Source organism: Anomaloglossus baeobatrachus, chromosome 3 (assembly GCF_048569485.1).
Source record: "Anomaloglossus baeobatrachus isolate aAnoBae1 chromosome 3, aAnoBae1.hap1, whole genome shotgun sequence".
In the NCBI taxonomy this organism is placed as follows: domain Eukaryota; kingdom Metazoa; phylum Chordata; class Amphibia; order Anura; family Aromobatidae; genus Anomaloglossus; species Anomaloglossus baeobatrachus.
Window position 1 is genome coordinate 528334977 of NC_134355.1, and position 19696 is coordinate 528354672.

The following is a 19696-nucleotide window of genomic DNA, read 5'->3' on the forward strand; positions in this document are numbered from 1 at the left end:
CAGGACCAATTTCTTAATACACAATCATGAGCAAACCCTTAAGGGTGCTTTACACGCTGCGATTTACACATTGCTAATGATATATCGTCGGGGTCACGGTGTTTGTGATGCACATCCGGCGCCGTTAGCGACATTGCAGCATGTGACACGTATGAGCGACCTCCAATGATCCCAAAAGTGGTAAAAATCGTTGGTTTTGGAGAGGTCGTTCTAAAACAAAATATCGTTGTTTGGGCACTAGCAATGTTGTTCCTCGTTTCTGCAGCATCACACATCGCTATGTGTGACACCGCAGGAACGACAAACACCTCCTTACCTGCGTCCACCGGCAATGCGGAAGAAGGAGGTGGGCGGGATGTTACGTCCCGCTCATCTCCGCCCCTCCGCTTCTATTGGCCGGCCGCTTAGTGACACCGCAGTGACGTCGCTATGACGCCAAACACACCTCCCCCTTGAGGGAGGGATTGTTCGGCGGTCACAGCGACGTCGCTCACAAGGTGACGCGTGTGACGCTGCCGTAGCGATAATGTTCGCTACGGCAGCGATCACCACATATCGCACGAACGACGGGGGCGAGTGCTATCGCGCTCGACATCGCTAGCAAACGCTAGCGATGTCGCAGCGTGTAAAGCACCCTTTAGTCCTATACTCCACAAATCTCATCTGTATGTGAGAGTGGCAAGAAGAAAGCCGTGTTTGAAAATAAGACAATTGCAGTTTGCAGAAAGCCATGTAGGGGACACAGCATGTGGAAGAAGGTGCTCTGGTCATATAAGACCAAAGTATAACTTTTTGGGCTAAATGCAGAATGCTATGTGGTTGGAAAACTAACACTGCACATCACCCTGAAAACATCAAGATGTTAGTGGAAGCATTTACAGTGCTTTGTGAAAATATTCGCGACCCCCCCCCCCTCACCCACTTTGCCATTTTCATGTTTTGCTAACCTCATAACGTGGATTTTCCCAGTTTTTTTTTCTAAGGTTTGCATCAGTTCATGTAAGGAGCATGCCTACAACTGTGAACATTTATTTTTCTTTTTATTATGAAGCAAACAATAAATCGGACAAAATATCTGAAACCTTTAGTCTGTATAACTATTCACCCCCCTCAGATCAGTACTTTGTTGATCCTCCATTTGTGGTAATTATAGCTTCAAGTCGCTTTGGATAAGTCTCAATGAGCTTCATACATCTTGCCAATGGGATTTTTCCCCATTCTTCAAGGCAAAATTGCTCCAGTTCCTTCAAGTTAGGCCGGCTTTGCACACTACGACATCGCAGGTGCGATGTCGGTGGGATCAAATCGAAAGTGACGCACATCCGGAGTCACTTGCGATGTCGTAGTGTGTAAAACCTTTTTGATACGATGAACGCGTGCAAAAGTGTCGTTATCGTATCATCGGTGTAGTCTCCGACATTTCCATAATGCCGGTGCAGCGACAGGTACGATGTTGTTCCTCGTTCCTGCGGCAGCACACATCGCTGTGTGTAAAGCCGCAGGAGCGAGGAACATCACCTTACCTGCGTCCCGGCTGCTATGAGAAGGAAGGAGGTGGGCGGGATGTTTACATCCTACTCATCTCCGCCCCTCCGTTGCTATTGGCCGTCTGCCGTGTGACGTCGCTGTGACGCCGCATGGCCCGCCCCCTTAGGAAGGAGGCGGGTCGCCGGCCAGAGCGACGTCGCAGGACAGGTGAGTGCATGTGAAGCTGCCGTAGCGATAATGTTCGCTACGGCAGCCAAACCTGGCACTGATTTCCACAATTTCACTGCAACCACAGATCTGCCGCAGATTTATCTCTGAGTGTGACAGGGCCTTTACTGTGGTCGTATGGACAGATACTCCAGTCTCTGCTTAAGAACTCTGCAGCTTTGATGGGCACCCTTTTCTTGGCAAATTTGTTGGGGTACTACTATGTTCTTTCCATTTGATAATGGATTTGATGGTGCTCCGGGGATCATCAGATATTGGTATTATTTTTTTTTTTATTTTTTTTTAGAACTGAACCCTCACTTAAACTTCTCACCAACTTTGTCTCTGACTTGTTTGGAGATCTCCTTGATCTTCATGGTGTTGTTTGGTTACTTGGGCTTCTTGCTTAACTGTTTCACCACCCAGCCTGCTTTCACCTTCCTGACTAGGCCAAACTTTACAATTACAATAGCTCTGAATATTTTCAACGGATCCCACTGCTTCTGAAACTATTTTTTGTGACATATTGTTTCAGGTTAAAACTAAATTTAGTACGATATTTTTTTAATTTATTTGTGAAAATATCAGAAATGTGTCAAAATATTTTGCAATTTTCAAACTTTGAATTTTTATGCCCCTAAATCATAGTTTTATCACACAAAATAATGACTAAAAAACCTTTTTCATCAGGAAGTTGAAGGGTTAAACGTTTACATTACATTGAAATGACTGCGGAGCCCATGTGACAAAATACCAAAAAGTGACACCATTTTAAAAACGGCACCCCTCAAAGTGCTCAAAACCACAGTCAACATGTCTATTAACCCTTTAGGAGCATTACAGGAACTAAAGCATGTGTATGGACAAAATAAAAAGTTTACTTTTTCTGACAATAATGTTACTTTAGCCCGAAATTTAGTATTTTCTCAAGGGTAACAATAGAGGATGCACCATATAGTTTGTTGTGCAATTTCTCCTGAGTATACTGATACCTCTTATGTGGTTGAAAACTACTGTTTGGGTACACGGAAGGGCTAGGAAGAGAAGGAGCGCAATTTGACTTTTAGAAAACAAAATCAGCTGGAATTGATAGCGGACGCATGTCTCATTTGCAGAGCCCTTGATGTGCCTGTTGCAGTGGTAAACCCCCCACAAGTGATCCTATTTTGTAAACTAAACCCCTCAACAAATTTGTGCAGTGGCTACAGATCATACACATGGCTAATGGTCCGAGCACTACACATTAGTTCACACCAAATAGATGTATGATTCCAGCCTGTGCATGTCCTTGGATCTGAAGCATCTGGCTCCCGTATATCGTACGTTTCCCTGTGCACACCCTGTATTACACAGTGCCTCTCCTGTCATTCCAACAATCTCAGTAACACAGGAGTTGTAAGTAAATTAGGAGGGGCAAGTAGTATTTGTACTTTGAGCTGTATAAGCTATGATTTCATTTATTACATTGAGCTGTCGGGTAATGATGCTTTTTTTTCTTGCACTCACATCATTGCACTTATGTTTCTAGCCTGTTGTACATGGTCTGTATCCTCCTCGCCTTGTACGCTGCAGAGAGAAGTATAACCAGCGTCTACAGATCTCCATGGTGACTAGGACATTTAAAGGTACGTCACTGCAACCTGATCCTTGGTAACTGCCAATCATGTGAAATGGTGCCTGACCAGCCCTGCCCATGTGCCTCATTCCTGCAGTATGATTGGGTCCGGAGAATGCCCGTCAGGTTGCAGGTTACCAGCCAAATCCAGGTGTAGCCACACAAGGCGCAGGGGCTGCCAGACTGTCGCTGAACAGCATCCCTAAAAAACTTTATCCCATGAAGGATTTGCAAGGATTCAAGTAAGTATTAAAACTTTTATGGATTTATTTGTGGTCTGCCCTGGTAACGACAACGCTGTATGCAAATGGCAATGTGACGTTAATAATTTATTTGCAGGATCAGAGAGCATCCTGCATTGTGCTAAGATTGAGGAAGTAGATAGGGAGGACAGAAGTAGCACCGTGAGGATGCTAGAAGTGGCCGCAAGGAGAATAAGTGATGGACCTTATTCTGGATAATGCAGGAACCCTATTCACTTCACAGTGTCATTTTGTGAGTAATTTTAATCTAGAGGTGCACAGCATTACTCACTTTAGCTAAGCCCCTTATTCCCTTAGAATGATGGGTATTTTTTCTTGTTTTGTTTTTTCAAATTTTGCTGCAGCCACATGCACTCATCAGTAAGAAAATACATACACGGCAATACTGATTTTGTTTTTCATGGGATATGGGATTTTTATTTTTTTTCCTCCAAAATCGCAGTATGCTTTTAGGCATGGCTTTTTTTATTTTTAATGCATTGTGTAAAAAAACAAAATCTTTAAACCTCTATTGTTTTCTTTTTTTCTCCCTGTTTAAAAACACACATTTGTGCCTTATGTCTTTAGTGTTTTTTTGTTGTGTCTTTTTAGTAAAAAGAATTATGTAATTCTAGAAAGTGTTTTGGATTCACATGACCTATGCATTTCATGATTTGTAAAGATAAAAACACAACAAATGGCAAAATAACCTACAAGCAAAATCACGAGTGTTTTATAATTTCGTATTTGGGCCACGAAAAGGAACTAAACTATTGTGTCAGGCTGCACTCACAACAAGTCCATGTTTCACTGACCATCCAGAGGCCTTACTCCTTACGCCTCTCTTTGCATATTCATTAAACAGGCTCTGTGTGGCCCCTCTGCACCAGGGTCTGTGGGGTACTCTTAAAAAATGGACTGTGGGGCTACTCTTAATAAAAAAGACAGGCACATCATACTGCCCACAGCCAACGTGGTCAAGCTCAGATTCATTGAAATTAACCAGGCATGGATGCCACAGAACTTATCCTTACCTTCTCCTGACTAGAGAAGTATAGCAGCAGGATCCAGCCATTGTTATACGCCAACGCAGATTGTTAGTTTTATTGCCCTTCCCACTGTTTAGGGCCTTTACAAATTTAAAAAAAAAACAATGTTGGCTACCTCCTCCACCTCTACTACCCACACCATCCTCTCCACCGCCATCTCCTCTGCAACATCCTCCTCCACCTCCGTCTCCTGGTTTATTTTTTTATTTATTCTGTTATTTTAAAAGGGTTCTGTGTGCCCTGTAGGGGAACTCTGAAAACAGGCTCTGTGAGGGCACTTGAAATTTTGGCTGTGTGGGGTAATAAAGGTCGGCATCACCACCCTGTGTACCTGGGCAAGTGCTGGAGCCCTGGACAAATAGGGAACCCACTCACCATTGGCAAAAGGGGTGACTTTTTCTTCGGCGCCCGGGCAGATTCTGGGGCCCTTGGTGCCTGGACCGGCACTTTGCTTACTGCCAGCCCTTTTAACCCGCACTTTCACTGCAAGCAAGTGCATGTAGTGTTCACTGCTGAATACTGAGTGTATGTCCATTGTAGAACGGAGTTCATCTGTAGGCAGAGTTAGCGTGCTTGTCCCATCCCACAGATGAAGAGAGAAGTGACAGCCCCAGCGTCCCCCAGTGCTGCATAGCCCCTGAGCAATGTGTAAGGCCTCCTAGTAATGTGTATGCCCCCTAGCAACATTTATCCCCCCAGTAGCGGGTTGGCACCCCTGTAATGTCTATGCCCCTAGTTATGTCTGTGTCCTGCAGTGATGTCTATGCTCCCCAGTGATGTCTATGCCCCAAGTAATGTCTATGCCCCCAGCCCTCCTGTGATGTATTTACTGTAGCCCCCTTGTCTCCTGTGATATGTATACAGCAGTCTCAGTATGCACTGTGTGGCCTTGTCTGTTAAAGTGACTGCCATCAAGCAGCGTGCCCTACACACCCATATGCCCAGAAGGAGCTGGACGGGAAACAACCCGGGTATAGGTGAACAAGGCTTGCTGCCAGCTTCCCCATATTAAAAATATTTCTAATGTGTCTGTGTATACATGTATGATGTGTATATCTATGCATATCAGTCTATATGACTGTGTATATATTTCTGTCTGTGTTTTTGAATTTGTGAATTTGTCTTCAACATGTATATGTATGTATGCCTCTGTGTATATGTATGTGCGTGTCTGCGTGTGTATGGAGCCCACTGAGACTCTTTCGCCCGGGACCCACGAAAACCTAAAGCCGGCCCTGGGGGGAACTCTAAAAATTGTGGCTCTGTGGGGGAACTCTGCATATGGACTCTGTGGCGGCGTTCTTACATAATTGGCTATGTGGGGGATCTCTGGAAGCAGGCTTTGTAGGGGCACTCTTTGTAGGAGTACTCATAAAATTTTGGCTCTGTGCGAAACTCTTGATATTTTGACTTTGTGCGGGAACTCTGAAAATAGGCTCTGTAGTGATACTCTTAAAATTTGGGCTCTTTGGAGGAACTCTGAAAATAGGCTTTGTAGCAGCCCTCTTAACATTTTGGCTCTGTCAGGGTACTTTTATAATTTTGGCGCTGTGGTGGGACTCTGAAAACATGCTCTGTGGCTGCAGTCTTAAATGTTGGCTCTCTGGTGACCCTATTTAAATGTTGGCTCTTTGAGGCTACTCATAAAATTTTGGCTTTCTGGGGGAACTCTGAAAACAGCCTCTGTAGGGAAAATCTTAAAATTTTAGCTCTGTGGGGAAACTCGGAAAATAGACTGTGGCGGCACTCTTATATTGGCTCTGTGGGGGAGTTCTGAAAGCAGAATATGTGGGGGCACTTTTAAAATTTTGGCTCCGTGGGGGTACTCTGAAAACAGGCTTTGTAGCTGCAGTCTTACATCAAGTTCAAGTACCAAACTAAATTTTTAAATACAGTTTGGCCGAACCCAAACATCCATGGGTCCGGTAATCCCTACCGGCAACCAGGCCAGAAATCGGACCATGAAATACAAACCTATGAATGCAGCCTTCTCTCCTGAGTGTTCTGTTTTTCTGTTAATTCCGCAATATGGTTACAGAGATATGTCTTTGTTTTAATGCATTTGCTCACAGGGTATATATATATATACATATAATAATTATACACAGTGCCTTGAAAAAGTATTCATACCCCATGATATTTTTGGCTCTGTGGCGGCACTCTTAAAATTCTGGCTCTGTAAGGGCAATATTAACATTTTTACTATGTGTGAGCAGGGCCGGTGTCAGCACCCGGCATACCCGGGCAAATGCCGGGACCCTGGAGAACTGGGGGGGCCCACTCGGCATCGTCAGTTCTGCTGCCCCCGGTCCGAGTTCCGGGGACCGCAATCCTCGTCAGAAAACTGTGGCTGACGTCCCTTTAAGCTGCGCAAACCACAGCGTTCACTTCGTCCTCCTGGATTGAGCTTCATCTGTGGGCGGAGCTATCACCCGGCGTCCTGCTTGGTCCCACAGATGAAGGAGGCGCAGTGCCAGCCAGCGACCACCAGCACAGCGCTGCTCCCGGCGCTGTGTGGGCCCCATCTCCACCGTGACCTAAGCAGTATGTGGGACACTCCACACACACCCCCCCCTTGATCTGTATGTGCCCTCCCCGCCCTCCGATGTATGGGCCCCGGTGAACTGGATGGGCTTCTCCCCCACGCGATGCCTGCCCTGCCCCCCCTCCCCTAAGCCGTATGTGCTGGCCCCGGAGCTGTGTGTGTGGGCCCCGCAGAGCCGCCACCAGTGAGGCAACCCGGAGTTAACCCCTATACAGGGACTGTCCGATCACCCCACCAGAGAGCCTAGATGCACAGTAGCCGGAACACTAGGGGTACGGGATAAGAGTCCTTCAGGGATCTGTACAGGAATGTCTCTGAGTCCCACGGCACCGTAGGCAGGACGGATGACTGGAACCGGATTCAGGTGCCGTGTAGGAACAGCAGACAGGGTCCGGCTCCAGCGAGACGTGCAGGCTGATGTTACCAGGTGAAGTCAGGGGTCGGTGACGGGTTCAGGCTGATGGGAGATGGCAGGGTCCTCAGCAGACAGTCACCGGGAGACTTCCTGGGGAATCAGCCATCAGGACCGGATTAGGGTGGCAGGCGGGCTCTGCGGAAGAGACAGAGTTAAACAGAGACAAGGCACAAAGGGACCTGAACAACTAGCTATGGGAACACGTTGATCAGGCACCGCCCACATGGAAAGGAAGTCCTAATATACCCTGTACCTGTAATTGGCCATATCCTGTTTCCGGGATGCTAGCCCTTTAAGAAGAGGTGAGTGAACGCGCGCGCTCCCTAATGCGCATGCGCGAGGCTCGTGTGCCGGAGACCAGAGCAGGAAGCGGTGCAAGAGATGCAGGGGAACCAGACAGAGTGTCCTCGGTCGCAGGGAGACGCCGGGACCGGCGGGCAGGAGGCACGGAGGATGCAGAGGAGGGAGAGTGAGGGGAGCAGCCGCGGGCAGGAGGACCGGGAACCGGAGCGGTGAGTGACAGACGGCGCCGGGACCCGGGGAGCGTGACAATACTGTATAATCATGGTGCTTTAATAAAATATCAATTTGACATCAGACAGGGATAAGTCAGAGGGAAAGACAGGGCAGGGGAAGATATGAAGGTGGGATGACAAACGTGATGTGCTTCAAACATCCGAACAAGGCTCTAAGGCAGCATTGGCGAACCTTTTACAGGCCGAGTGCCCAAACTGTAGCCCTAAACCCAATTTTTTTTCCGAAGTGCCAACCAATCCTATCATGTAAATAATTGATTTTAATCTTACCTTTGCAGTCTTCTCTTCAGCAGGGGGCATCACGCTCATGCCTGCTTACCACACATTGAAGCTGAGCCCCTGCCCTTTCCAGACACAGCAGTTGGATTGATCTTTCTGGGAAAAATTGCAGCATATTAGACAGAGATTTTAGCATGGAATGCAATCAGATGTCACCCTGTAATCCACATCTACATTTCAAAGTCTGAATATCTTGAAATTCCATAAAGACGTACAAATTGCTCCCCTCCCCTTTCATTGTATAGTTCTGTCCCCCTTACTGGGCCACTTCCTGTTAAACATGTCCCCATCCTGATATATATTTCCTACATTCTGGTATATTTGTCCCCATCATGGCCCCATCCTGGTAAATATACCTCATCCTGGTAAATGTCCTCCATCCTGGTAAATGTACCCCATTCTGGCATGTTCCCCTATGCTGGTAAATGTACCCCATCCTGGCATATTGCCCATCCTTGTAAATGTTCCCCCATCCCGGCATGTACCCCATTCCTGGTAAATGTCCTCCATCCTGGTAAATGTTCCCAATCCTGGTTAATGTACCCCCATCCAGGTAAATGTCACCCTTCCTAGCATTTACCCCCATCCTGGTAAATGTCCACCTTCCTGGCATGTTCCCCTTGCTGGTAAATGTTCCCCATCCTGGTAAATATTCCCCATCTTAACATGTTCCCCATCCCTTGATCTGTATGTGCCCTCCCCGCCCTCCGATGTATGGGCCCCGGTGAACTGGATGGGCTTCTCCCCCACGCGATGCCTGCCCTGCCCCCCCTCCCCTAAGCCGTATGTGCTGGCCCCGGAGCTGTGTGTGTGGGCCCCGCAGAGCCGCGTGTGTGGGCCCCGCAGAGCCGCGTGTGTGGGCCCCGCAGAGCTGCATGTGTGGGCCCCGCAAAGCAAGGTGTGTGGGCCCCGCAGAGCAAGGTGTGTGTCTGTCTGTATGTATGTATGCAGCAGAGCAGTATGTGTGTGTATGTATGTATGTATGCATGCAGCAGAGCATTATGTATGTGTGTGTGTGTGTGTGTGTAGGTATGTATGCATGCAGCAGAGTAGTATGTGTGTGTCTGCATCTATGTATGTATGCAGCAGAGCAGTATGTGTGTATGTATGCAGCAGTGCAGTATGTATGTATGCAGCAGAGCAGTACGTGTGTGTGTGTATGTATGTATGCATGCAGCAGAGCAATTTGTGTGTGTATGTATGTATACAGAGAACAGTATGTGTGTGTATGTATGCATGCAACAGAGCAGTATGTGTGTATATGTCTGTATGTATGCATGCAGCAGAGCAGTATGTGTGTATGTATGCAGCAGAGCAGTATGTGTGTGTCTGTATGTATCTATGTATATATATGTATTTATGCAAGAGAGAAGTGTGTGTGTGTGTCTGTATGTATGCATGCAGCAGAGCAGTATGTGGGTGTCTGTCTGTATGTATGCATGCAGCAGAGCAGTATGTGTGTGTCTGTATGTATGTATGCAGCAAGCAGTGTGTGTCTGTAGCAGTGTGTGTCTGTATGTATGCAGCAGAGCAGTGTGTGTGTCTGTATGTATGCAGCAGAGCAGTGTGTGTGTCTGTATGTATGCAGCAGAGCAGTGTGTGTGTCTGTATGTATGCAGCAGAGCAGTGTGTGGGTCTGTCTGTAGCAGTGTGTGTCTATGTATGTATGCAGCAGAGCAGTGTCTGTATGTATGCAGCAGAGCAGTGTGTGTGTGTGTGTGTGTGTCTGTATGTATTCAGCAGAGCAATGTGTGTCTGTATGTATGCAGCAGAGCAGTGTGTGTCTGTATTCATGCAGCAGAGCTGAGTGTCGGTATGTATGCAGCAGCAGTGTGTGTGTGTGTGTGTGTGTCCATATGTATGCAGCAGAGCAGTGTGTGTCTGTATGTATGCAGCAGAGCAGTGTGTGTCTCTTTATGTATGCAGCAGAGCAGTGTGTCTGTCTGTATGCATGTATGATTTGTATCTATGTCAGTGTATATGACTGTATAGATTTGTCTGTTTATATGTATTTTTGTGAGTTTGTCTTTAAATATGTATATGTACGTATCTGTGTATGTGTGTGTGTGTGTGTGTGTGTGTGTCTGCGTGTTTATGGGGCCCACTGGGACTCTTCTGCCCGGGGCCCACAAAAACCTGGAGCCGGCCCTGTGTGGGCGGTAATGTCGGGATGTGTGCTGTGATGTCGGGATGTGTGCGGTGATGTCGGGATGTGTGCGGTGATGTCGGGATGTGTGCGGTGATGTCGGGATGTGTGCGGTAATGTGGGGATGTGTGCGGTAATGTGGGGATGTGTGCGGTGATGTGGGGATGTGTGCGGTGATGTGGGGATGTGTGCGGTGATGTTGGGATGTGTGCGGCGATGTCGGGATGTGTGCTGTGATATCGGGATGTGTGCTGTGATATCGGGATGTGTGCGGTAATGTCGGGATGTGTGTGGGGATGTCGGGATGTGTGCGGTGATGTCGGAATGTGTGCGGTGATGATGAGGTCTCTCTCTCTCTTGGCTAAAGAAAACTTAACGGAACGCGTTCACTGGAATCCGTGGCCTTTATTATCACACTTTTGGCAATGCAAGTGTGAAACTAGCTAAGGGATGGCAGCCACAGTTTCCTGCCGAGGACTGCGGTCCCCGGAACTCAGCCCGGGGACAGCAGAACTGAAGGAGAGTAGGCAGGGCCCGGGGGCAGCTGAAGTGACGAGGCCGAGTGGGCCCCCCAGCTCTCCAGGGCCCCGGCATTTGCCCGGGTATGCCGGGTGCTGACGCTGGCCCTGCGCCCACATCTTCACCGCACACACCCTGACATTACCGCCCACATCTTCACCCACACACCCCGACATTACCGCCCACATCTTCATCGCACACACACCGACATTACAGCCCACATCTTCACCGCAGACATCCTGACATTACCGCCCACATCTTCACCGCACACATCTTGACATTACCGCCCACATCTTCACCGCACACACTCTGACATCATCGCACACATCCCGACATCCCCGCACACATCCAGACACTACAGCCCTCATCATCACCGCACACACACCTGCACTACCGCACCCATCATCACCGCACACACACACCGGCATTACCTCAGTAACGTCCCCGCTGACAGCGCGATTCACTTCAGTTGCTGCGTGGAGCTCACAGGAGCAGCCGTGTTCTACTGCAGCTCCTGTCAGCTTCATGTAGCAGAGCTGGATGCTGGACCTCGTGTGGATTATGACGGACCTGGAGGGGTATTTGGGGATTTTAATAAAGTGGTGAAAGAGGGTGGGTTTTTTTGTCTTTTATTCCAAATAAAGGATTTTTTTCGGGCGTATGTGTTTATTTACTTTCACTTACAGGTTAATCATGGAAGGTATCTCGGGGAGAAGCCTGCCATGATTAACCTAGGACTTAGTGGCAGCTATGGGCTGCTGCCATTAACTCTTTATTACCTCGATTGCCACCGCACCAGGGCAATTCGGGATGAGCCGGGTTGAGTCCCGGGACTGTCGCATCTAATTGATGCGGCAATTCCGGGCATCTGCTGGCTGATATTTTTAGGCTGGGGGGCTCCCCATAACGTGGGACTCCCCATCCTGAGAATACCAGCCTTCAGCCGTGTGGCTTTACCCTGGCTGTTATCAAAATTGGGGGGACCACATGCCGTTTTTTTAATTATTTATTTATTGTACTGCATGATATAGACCCGCTCACCGGCGGCTGTGATTGGTTGCAGTGAGACAGCTGTGACTCAGCGTGGGGGCGGGTCTCACTGCAACCAATCATAGGCGCCGGTTTGGGGGAAGCAGTGAATACCAGATTGAATAATGGGCGGTCGGCGTTTTATAAAGAGGAAAAGCCGCCGGAGCAGTGTGAGTGTGTCTGTATGTATGCAGCAGAGCAGTGTGTGTCTGTATGTGTGCAGCAGAGCTGTGTGTATGTCTGTATGTATGCAGCAGAGCAGTGTATGTGTGTCTGTATGCAGCAGAGCTGTGTGTGTCTGTTTGTAGGCATGTATGATGTGCATCTATGTATGTCAGTTTATATGACTGTATAGATTTGTCTGTTTATATGTATTTTGTGAGTTTGTCTTTAAATATGTATATGTACGTATCTGTGTATGTGTGTGTGTCTGCATGTTTATGGGGCCCACTGGGACTCTTCCGCTCTGGGCCCACAAAAACCTGGAGCCGGCCCTGCAGAGTAACCAATATAAAACATGTTGTCACACTTGCCTGGCCGTATGTAGGCTACGTGTTCAAATTTAGTAGAATGTACACTGGATCAACAGACGGCAAGTAGGTGCTGGCTCCTAGGTGACAAAATAATAAATATATAAAATATTAAATAAAATTAATATATCAGAGTAATCCAGAAAATGCTAATCCCTGATAGCCTCACTTGATAGTTCTCACAAGTGACTGCCTACCCTATTTGGAGACTGGTGCAGACTGAGTGGATGCCCCTAAGGAGTTATTGCAACCTAATGCGCTGACACACTTCTAAAGGGAAAGACAAAAGGGGTTTACATAAGGTGGTTATATCTAGTACAATTTACAGTAGGATAGAGCATCTATAGGCAGTATGTAATAACATCGATTTGGCACAGAGTCACTTGCCTTGTGCTGTAGTGTATTTGAGAGTCACAATGTGCAGAATCAGATAGTGTGCTGTAAGCAAAGTTGTCAGTCTGTTAGTAGAGTGGATAAGGATTATACCTAGTGCAATTTGCAGTAGGGAACATATATTCAAGAACAAAATTTGGCTCAGAGCCACTTGCCTTGTGCTAAATAATAGGCGAAAAGTCACAATCTGCAGGTGATGTAGGCTGCAGTTCCGCGCTGAAGGCTGAATGCAGGATGCTGCGAGCGGTAAGCTAGGTAGCTTTCCGATACCTGCTTTCACCGTGCTGGACAATGAATGTGTGTTCCAGGTGGATTATTTTTTTTGTAAACTATTTATTAAACTTTTTCATACAAACTTCAAACTGTATACTTGTAACGTCCTGGAGGTGGATTCACTATTTATTAAACTTTTTCATACAAACTTCAAACTGTATACTTGTAACGTCCTGGAGGTGGATTCACTGGGCCATGCACCGGACTCCACCAGTGAGGCAACCCGGAGTTAACCCCTATACAGGGACTGTCCGATCACCCCACCAGAGAGCCTAGATGCACAGTAGCCGGAACACTAGGGGTACGGGATAAGAGTCCTTCAGGGATCTGTACAGGAATGTCTCTGAGTCCCACGGCACCGTAGGCAGGACGGATGACTGGAACCGGATTCAGGTGCCGTGTAGGAACAGCAGACAGGGTCCGGCTCCAGCGAGACGTGCAGGCTGATGTTACCAGGTGAAGTCAGGGGTCGGTGACGGGTTCAGGCTGATGGGAGATGGCAGGGTCCTCAGCAGACAGTCACCGGGAGACTTCCTGGGGAATCAGCCGTCAGGACCGGATTAGGGTGGCAGGCGGGCTCTGCGGAAGAGACAGAGTTAAACAGAGACAAGGCACAAAGGGACCTGAACAACTAGCTATGGGAACACGTTGATCAGGCACCGCCCACATGGAAAGGAAGTCCTAATATACCCTGTACCTGTAATTGGCCATATCCTGTTTCCGGGATGCTAGCCCTTTAAGAAGAGGTGAGTGAACGCGCGCGCTCCCTAATGCGCATGCGCGAGGCTCGTGTGCCGGAGACCAGAGCAGGAAGCGGTGCAAGAGATGCAGGGGAACCAGACAGAGTGTCCTCGGTCGCAGGGAGACGCCGGGACCGGCGGGCAGGAGGCACGGAGGATGCAGAGGAGGGAGAGTGAGGGGAGCAGCCGCGGGCAGGAGGACCGGGAACCGGAGCGGTGAGTGACAGACGGCGCCGGGACCCGGGGAGCGTGACAATACTGTATAATCATGGTGCTTTAATAAAATATCAATTTGACATCAGACAGGGATAAGTCAGAGGGAAAGACAGGGCAGGGGAAGATATGAAGGTGGGATGACAAACGTGATGTGCTTCAAACATCCGAACAAGGCTCTAAGGCAGCATTGGCGAACCTTTTACAGGCCGAGTGCCCAAACTGTAGCCCTAAACCCAATTTTTTTTCCGAAGTGCCAACCAATCCTATCATGTAAATAATTGATTTTAATCTTACCTTTGCAGTCTTCTCTTCAGCAGGGGGCATCACGCTCATGCCTGCTTACCACACATTGAAGCTGAGCCCCTGCCCTTTCCAGACACAGCAGTTGGATTGATCTTTCTGGGAAAAATTGCAGCATATTAGACAGAGATTTTAGCATGGAATGCAATCAGATGTCATCCTGTAATCCACATCTACATTTCAAAGTCTGAATATCTTGAAATTCCATAAAGACGTACAAATTGCTCCCCTCCCCTTTCATTGTATAGTTCTGTCCCCCTTACTGGGCCACTTCCTGTTAAACATGTCCCCATCCTGATATATATTTCCTACATTCTGGTATATTTGTCCCCATCATGGCCCCATCCTGGTAAATATACCTCATCCTGGTAAATGTCCTCCATCCTGGTAAATGTACCCCATTCTGGCATGTTCCCCTATGCTGGTAAATGTACCCCATCCTGGCATATTGCCCATCCTTGTAAATGTTCCCCCATCCCGGCATGTACCCCATTCCTGGTAAATGTCCTCCATCCTGGTAAATGTTCCCAATCCTGGTTAATGTACCCCCATCCAGGTAAATGTCACCCTTCCTAGCATTTACCCCCATCCTGGTAAATGTCCACCTTCCTGGCATGTTCCCCTTGCTGGTAAATGTTCCCCATCCTGGTAAATATTCCCCATCTTAACATGTTCCCCATCCTGGTAAATGTTCCCCTTCTTGGTAAATGTACCCTATCGTGGCATGTTTCCTCCATCCTGGCATGCATGTTTTCCCCATCCTGGCATGTATGTTTTCCCCATCCTGGTATGTATGTTTTCCCCATCCTGGCATGCATGTTTCCTCCATCTTGGCATATATGTTTTCCCCATCCTGCCATGCATGTTTCCCCATCCTGGCATGCATTGTTCCCCATCCTGGTATGTTTGTTTACCCATGCTGGCATGTATGCTACCTCCATCCTGGCATGTATGTTTCCTCCATCCTGGCATGCATGTTTCTCCCAATCCTGGCATGCATGTTTCCCCCAATCCTGGCATGCATGTTTTCCCCATCCTGGCATGCATGTTTCCTCCAGCCTGGCATGCATGTTTTCCCCATTCTGGCATGCATGTTTCCCCCATCCTGGCATGCATGTTTCCTCCAGCCTGGCATGCATGTTTTCCCCATCCTGGCATGTTTTCCCGATCCTGGCATGCATGTTTCCCCCAATCCTGGCATGCATGTTTTCCCCATCCTGGCATGCATGTTTCCTCCAGCCTGGCATGTATGTTTTCCACATCCTGGCATGCATGTTTCCCCCATCCTGGCATGCATGTTTTCCCCATCCTGGCATGTTTCCCCCCATCCTGGCATGCATGTTTTTCCCATGCTGGCATGCATGTTTCCCCCCCTCCCCATGCTGGCATGTATGTTTTCTCCCCCCATGCTGGCATGTATGATCTCCCCCCCCATGTTGGCATATATGTTCCCCTCCCCATGCTGGCATGTGTGTTAACCCCCCCATGCTGGCATGTATGTCCCCCCCCCATGCTGGCATGTGTGTTCCACCCCCTCCCCCCATGCTGGCACTGGCCCCCTCATCCCCACCTTGGCACAGCCACACACAAGTTATATATATATAAAAAAATAAAAAAAGCAACACACAATTCACATTCCTGCACATGCTCCCCCGCTGTGCGCCGCTGTGTCCTCAGTTCCCACACGGCCAGAAGACGTCATTACGACGACGACGCTCACTGACGCTCCTCCGTCTCCTAGGCAACAGACCTGCGGCCTGGGAGAGGAGGAGTGTCAGAGCGAGGAGAAATGTCTCCTCCGCTCCAACACAGCTTTGATCTGCCGGCGCCACTGCACCAGCAGATCAAAGCGGCAGAATGAGGACACAGCGTGCGTGCGAGCAGAATGGGCTCTGCGTGCCCCTGGTGGCACGCGTGCCATAGGTTCCCCATCACTGCTCTAAGGCATGACGATTTTTTGCGCCGATATTCCGTTATCGTCCGTCTACAAAAAGGTCCCAAGGAGTCCATATACGCAAAAATTTATCCAACTGATTATTAATGCAGGCTGTAAGATACTCCATCCTCCTTGTTTCCCTCATCCTCGATTCCAGGTCCTGGAGCGTCGGGGGACTAGTTTCTTTCCAGAATGAGGCTATTACGCACTTTGCCGAAGTCCATATATGAAGGAGCAACCTGGCTGAATCTTTTGCAATCCCGGGTGAAGGGACATTGTGAAGATAGTTAAATGGGTCCAGTGGGATCCTACACCCCAAAATTCCGTGGGTCAGCTCTCTCACCTCTTCCCAAAAGGGAGCAAGGGTCTCACAGTCCCAGAAAATATGAGTAAGAGATCCCTTATCATTTGTACACCTCCAACACCGATCTGACGTGCTGGGGAAGAGCCTGCCAAAAGACCTCTGGGGTATGACAGGTGGAATTTTTAATGGGCAATATATTCTGGTGCTAATGTGCCATACAGAAGGGACCAATATAATAAATAAAATTAAGTGAACATTACAAACCACATGCTAATGTAATGAGGCGAGCAGCTCTGACTGTTTTGTGATTAAAATGGACATGGAGACTGACATTACACCAGATGGTGCTACCACCTTGTGGACAAATGCTGAAACTGCTCGAGAGGTGGACGCTGTAAAATCTGATTCCCTCCCTCAGGCACTTGTTGTACAGGAAGTAAAAGTGCGGGAAAAGGACACTGAGCTACTGGAGCTGGACCTGAGCAGACTTGCCTCGGACTGCCCTCATCGCTGAAGTGTGAGGGATTGCCAGAACTGCTGCAGACGGGATACTGGACTCAAGGGACCTCCGGACCGTCTCCTTCCTCCGTACCAAGAGACTGTAAGCTAGTCCTCTGTTGAGAGGGCTGAAGATCTTCCCACTTCTCTCACTTGGAGTCGCCGCCGTTTACCCGGAGTCCAGGCCTGCTACGTGGAAGCCCTCTCTCCTTGTGTTTTGGACTGGAAATATAACCTATAGGACAAGTCAGGGACAGAATTCTTGTTTACCATTGCTGTTTTTTTGTGTTCTGCGCCGCGTTTCTGAAGTTAAAGACCCGGATAGCAAACCCTGGTTATGTGTGCTGCTAAGCCAGCGGTGTGTGTCTTGAGATGTTTACCAGTAAAGAAATGTACCCTTGCATAAAATCTGAGCGTGGGGATTTTATTGGCGCAGATTATGGGAACTCATCCGCGGCCTTACCCGAGGTCACTTCACTAAAAAGAGAGATCTATACATTTCGGGACCTCACATGGAACAAGAGTGTACCAAGGTAATAAAACTAAATCTAACACACCTGATGGATAACCTATATATTGGAATAAGTGATTTCGTCCAAGAAATTCATCCAGTTTCTAATTGGATCATTTTCCTATCCCAATCTCCCTGCCTAATAGATGATAGAACGACTTAAATAACACAAAATGTGATAGGTTCAACATCCCTGCCATGTTTAGAATTAACATGACGTGCCAGGGGTGTGTCTCTGTAAAAGGAGAAATTCCGCCTATGTTAAATGAGACTGACGATTATTCAGTATTAATTTCAGCTCTGACTAAAAATTATTAATAGTCAACTATTAAATAACGCCTTAGTGTTTCCTGTTCCTTTTGCTATATGTAAGTACAGCGAATAAACTCAGACAAAAGTATATTTATTATACACAACCAAAAGTCTACAGTTTATTATTTTACTATCTTCAACATTAATACAAAATACTGTAATAGCACGATAATACACAATCAAACTCACAATTACCTAACAATATTTCCCACCTTACCTAAAACGCACACAATAATAGTCCACCCCACCTAATGCTAGCTATTCCTTGATAGGAAATCAAGGGGTTAATAGCAGTGCAACAACCAGGGATTAGGATAATGCAGAGGAAGTTAAAAAGATAGCATTTCCTCAAAGGGGGGTTAATGCAAGGGTCCCAGAGGCTACTTAGCTCAGTATGCACATCATGATGCATGTGGGAAAGAGAAAGAGCATGTGAGCTTTTGGACTTTTTATACTCACAGAAACGTGAGCGTGTCCAGCCCCAATTGTAGGGGTATGAAGCCTAAGGTTCTCTCCCCCATACCTGGAAGACAGCTAAGATGAACCTTTGTTCTCTCAACTGCTAGGCCAGAGTGGAACAACTAGTTTATTAACAGTCGTCCCATTCCTGTATCTCCTATGTTCAGTGCATAACGGTCCCCCCGTATTCATGACTGATATACAGATCGAAATTATATATATATTCTGGGTATGTACTAATGCTAATGTAGGTTCTGCCTCCCCATTCAGTTGTGTATTATCGGCTGCTGATAGCGCCAGTGTGCAGGGGGAATGGTTTGAACCTATGTGGTCTCCCGGACTTTTGACTGTGGGGGATTTAATGTTATATGGGAACCTTAGGTTTCATACACCCACAATTGGGGCTGGACACGCTCACATTTCTGTGAGTATAAAAAGTCCAAAAGCTCACATGCTCTTTCTCTTTCCCACATGCATCATGATGTGCATACTGAGCTAAGTAGCCTCTGGGATCCTTGCATTAACCCCCCTTTGAGGAAATGCTATCTTTTTAACTTCCTCTGCATTATCCTAATCCCTGGTTGTTGCACTGCTATTAACCCCTTGATTTCCTATCATGGAATAGCTAGCGTTAGGTGGGGTGGACTATTATTGTGTGTTTTGGGTAAGGTGGGAAATATTATTAGGTAATTGTAAGTTTGATTGTGTATTATCGTGATAGTACAGTATGTTGTATTAATATTGAAGATAGTAAAATAATAAACTGTAGACTTTTTGGGTGTGTATAATAAATATACTTTTGTCTAAGTTTATTCGCTGTACTTACATATAGCAAAAGTAAAGAATGGAAGCACGGTCTGATAGAGCGCTAAGGAGGCCACAGTATTAGATTAATTTTTGTAGAATTTATTGTTTTCTATCAGCCACAACGCGTTTCGATATGCACAATATCTTCATCAGGTGGAACCCACCCACCTGATGAAGATATTACGTATATCGAAACGCGTTGTGGCTGATAGAAAACAATAAATTCTACAAAAAATAATCTAATACTGTGGCCTCCTTAGCACTCTATCAGACCGTGCTTCCATTCTTTACTGCTGATCTTCCCCTCTGTGGGTTCACGGCAAGAGCTGCTTGGTACGGAGGTCAGA

General features: G+C 47.4%; 1 protein-coding gene across 1 annotated transcript in view; it reads left to right on the forward strand.

Moving 5' to 3' along the window:
- The first annotated feature begins 3454 nt into the window (after positions 1 to 3454).
- PLS1 (plastin 1) overlaps positions 3455 to 19696 on the forward strand; it is a 179094-nt gene continuing 162852 nt past the window's right edge. Inside the window, exon 1 of the mRNA XM_075338598.1 lies at positions 3455 to 3552. The gene's annotated coding sequence lies outside the window, so the exon portion shown is untranslated. The remainder of the gene's footprint in view (positions 3553 to 19696) is intronic.